Below are 3,688 nucleotides of genomic sequence, written 5' to 3' on the forward strand. Positions count from 1 at the left end.
CTTGAACTCACAAGGATCCTCCTGCCTCAGCCTCCCGAGTGCTGGGATTACAGGTGTGCCCCACCATGCCCAGCTAAAAAAGATTTTTAATGTAATGGATGATATTAATTATTCAATAATATTTTCACAGATTTAATTATTGTTCTTCTTGGTTATGATTGTGTAATCTGAATTAATATTGAGCAACAGAATTTGAAAAAAGACAGATTAAAACAACAATCATATAAAGAATGATTTATACAGAAGTACTCAAGAACTTCACAGTAGTCTTAGTGTATTCCAGACCCTCCTTTGAAGTCTAGTGTTCTCATCTTTTTGTTTTGGGCTTTTTTTGTTGTTGTTGTTGTTGTTTTTGCCTTTTGATTTGTTTTTGGGGGAGGGGGGTTTGGTACCACGAATCGAACTCACGACCTTGTGCTTGCTGGGCAGGCATTGTGCCGCTGAGCTACATCCCCAGCCCTTTTTTGGCTTTTTGAGATAGGATCTCTGTATGTAGTTTGAGCTAGCCTCGAACTCACTATGTAGCCCACAGCCTGGTCTTGAACTCATGGCAGTCCTCTTGCCTCAGCCTCCCAAACACTGAGATTACAGGTGTGCATCACCACACCCAGATTTTTTGTGGTATTTTGAGATAGGCTATTGCTAAATTGCTAAATTGCCCAGGATAAGCTCAAACTTTCAGTCTTCCTGCCCTAGCCTCCCAGAGTGCTGGGATTATAGGCTTTTTCTGCCAACATCGAGGAAAGGGACAATTCCCCAGACATGAGATGGACCTCCCACTGGTTCAGCTCCCAGCTGCTACCTCCAGCAATGTTCCCATTTGAGGGCGTCCTGAGAGAGCTAAGAGTGAAAACTGCTCTCAATCCTTGCAGCTCTCTGGCCAGGAAGAAAAGCTGCCTGAAACTTTGTAAGTATAGGTGCAAAATGCCAGTGGAATCAGGACTTTTTTCTTCTAGGGCCAAGGAGACTCTGTGCAGCTCATTTTGTGAGAAATGGGTGCCAAAGGGGTCAACACTGACCCCTGGCCAACCAGGCAACCCAGAAACCATGAGCCTAAGATTCCACGGCACTCGGCGGCCGCACCCTGAAACACATCTTCTTTGCCCCAGGCAGCAAGCCCGCCATCAGCCTGGCATTTAGACTCCACAGACTGAATGTCCAGCTTTGGGCCCGCTCCTGGACAAGCTGCTGAAGTGAACCCAGGGAAGGAAGAACCACTTTACATTGATGTGCTTGTGGCTGGGAACCAAGCCAGAAACATAGAGCAACTCCATAGTGATGGTCTGAGGCCAGCCTACTCCTGCTTCGGTGGGAGCTGCCTCCGCGCGGCTACAATTCCCAGCCAGAGCAGAGGTGGCCTCTGGGAGATGCAGGAAGAGCTGAAGAGCTGGGAATCTGGTGAGTGGCCAGGTGGCTCCCACTTCCTGGAGCTGAGCCTGCAGGCAGGGCTGCATAAGCCCTCTGGGGCAGACAGGCCTCAAGTGCAGCAACAGCCCCTGCGTGGTAACAGGGCCAGGGGCGGGGACCCCCGTATCTTCTCTCCTGAGAGGGGGCTACTACAAGAAGAGGAGGGGAGAGTCTGGCCAGCACCCCCGCTTCAACCAGGGGATCAAACTGGTCAGCAGCTTCAAAGTCAGCACTCATGGCCACAGCCCCCAGGCCAAGCTCCAAGGTCAGGGTCTCCAGCACCTTCTCCTGCCAGATTTCAGGAAGGACACTCGGGAGATCAGAAGCAGATTTCTGCTGGGACCTCCACAGAGACTTAGAAGATGGGCCCTGGACCCTAAGTGCTGAGCTCCCCGTCGCCCTGTCCTGTTTTCCTCTCCGATACATCTAGTGCCGGTCTCAACCCTCCGTTCTGAGGCCACTTCAGGCTTGTGCCAACTGGACATGCTGTCTCTCCAAGAATTTTTTCCAGTGTTGGGTAGTGAACCCAGTCCTTTGCAATGACCTACACCCCCAGCACTTTTTCTTTTGTTTGTTTTCCTTTAGACACAGGGTCTCCCTAAGCCTCCTAGAATGCTAGGATTACAGATATGTGCCACCATACCAGTCCACAAGAAAAATTTTTCTTTTTTTTTTTTGTCTTTTTGAGACAGGGTCTCGCTATGCAGTTCAGGCTGAACTTGAATTCACTTTGTAGCCCAGGCTGGCCTTGAACGCAGAGATCCTCCTGCCTCAGCCTCCTGAGTGCTGGGATTACAGGCATGTGCCACCAAACTCAGCAAGAACATTTTTAAGTAGTTGGTCAGCAATTTTTTTTTTTTGAGACAGGATCTCATTATGTATTTCAGGCTGGCCTTGAACTCACTATATAGCCCAGGCTGGCTTTGAACTCATAGTGGTCCTGCCTCAGTCTCCCAAGTGCAGTGTTACAGGTGTGCAGCACCATGCCTAGCTGATTAACAAATTATTTCACGTTAAGACATTTGCTTCCTATTATAGGCTGTGTTGTGGCCCTTCTCCCCCAAATTCATGTTGAAATGCTAACCCCAGTAACTCAGAATGTCACTATTTTTAGGGACAGGGTGTTTTAAAAAGTACTTGCTAAAATGAGGTCATTAGAATGGGCCCCAATCCAATAACTTCTATCCTAAAAGAAATCTGGAGGCCAGGCATGATGACACATTCCTGTAGTCTCAGCACGGGGAGGCTGAGACAGGAGAACTGCTGACTTCATAGTGAGTTCAAGGACAGCCTGAACTACATAGCAAGACCCTGTCTCAAAAAATTTAAAAAAAAAAAAAAAACTGAACCCAGATACATACAGAAGAAAAATATTGTGAAGACACAGGGTGAAGATAGCTATCCACAAGCCAAGGAGAGGCCTGAAACTGAGGTGTTAGAACCCTCTGAAGGAAGCAATCTTGACATCTCAGTCTCAATCTTACACCTTCCAGAACTATGAGACAGTAAATTTCTGCCAATAATAAATTTCTGTGTGGTACCATTACCTTGCCTCATAAGTGTGGAAAACTGTAGCATCAAGCTATGTGACAGAGCAACAGAATCACACGGCAAGGCTACCTGGACGGTGGGAAAGAAATCTGTGGTAGCAAGGGCTGACCTGAACCGGAAGTAAAAGAATTAGCTAGCACTAGAGGTGGGCTAAACAGTGGACCAGGCTGGCAGGATAGTGTGCAGAAAGAAGCACAGACAAGAGTTACTTTCATGTCTTTCTCCTGCTTTTTCTTTCTCTTTTAGTTGTTCAGTTTTGTTACTTTTTTTTTTTTTGGTACCGGGAATCGAACTCAGGGCCTTGCACTTGCCAGGCAGGTGCTGCACCACTGAGCTACATCCCCAGCCCTGTACTTTTTATATCTCTAATCCACTCCCTTTATTGTGCCAGGGCTGTGTCTCTAACAAGCCAATCATATCATGTTACTTCTACTCCAAACTCCTTCTTCACTTTCCACTGCATTGAAGATTAAAAAAAAAAATCTCAACAGGAAGCTGAGAGAAAGCGGTGACAGCACTTGCCTATAATGCACAAAACCAAACCATTGGTCTCAATAGTCTCTCAGACCCCTACCATTCCTGGCATCATTTCTTTAAATGTTTTTGTACATTTTTTTTTTTTTTTCTTTTTTGGTACTGGGAATCAAACTCAGGACCTTGCACTTGCCAGGCAGGTGTTTGTGTTGCTGAGCTATATCCCTGGCCCTTCCATTTTTAGGGTCTCACTGTG

At 46.9% G+C, this 3,688-nt stretch overlaps 1 long non-coding RNA gene across 1 annotated transcript in view; it reads left to right on the top strand.

Annotated features, from left to right (window-relative positions):
• Positions 1-1,314: 1,314 nt before the first annotated feature.
• Positions 1,315-3,688, top strand: part of LOC106150101 — a 15,395-nt gene continuing 13,021 nt past the window's right edge. Inside the window, exon 1 of the long non-coding RNA XR_001236715.1 lies at positions 1,315-1,398. This is a non-coding gene — a long non-coding RNA (uncharacterized LOC106150101). The remainder of the gene's footprint in view (positions 1,399-3,688) is intronic.

The sequence above is a fragment of the Chinchilla lanigera genome, unplaced genomic scaffold (assembly GCF_000276665.1).
Source record: "Chinchilla lanigera isolate Chin_1 unplaced genomic scaffold, ChiLan1.0 scaffold00063, whole genome shotgun sequence".
In the NCBI taxonomy this organism is placed as follows: Eukaryota; Metazoa; Chordata; class Mammalia; order Rodentia; family Chinchillidae; genus Chinchilla; species Chinchilla lanigera.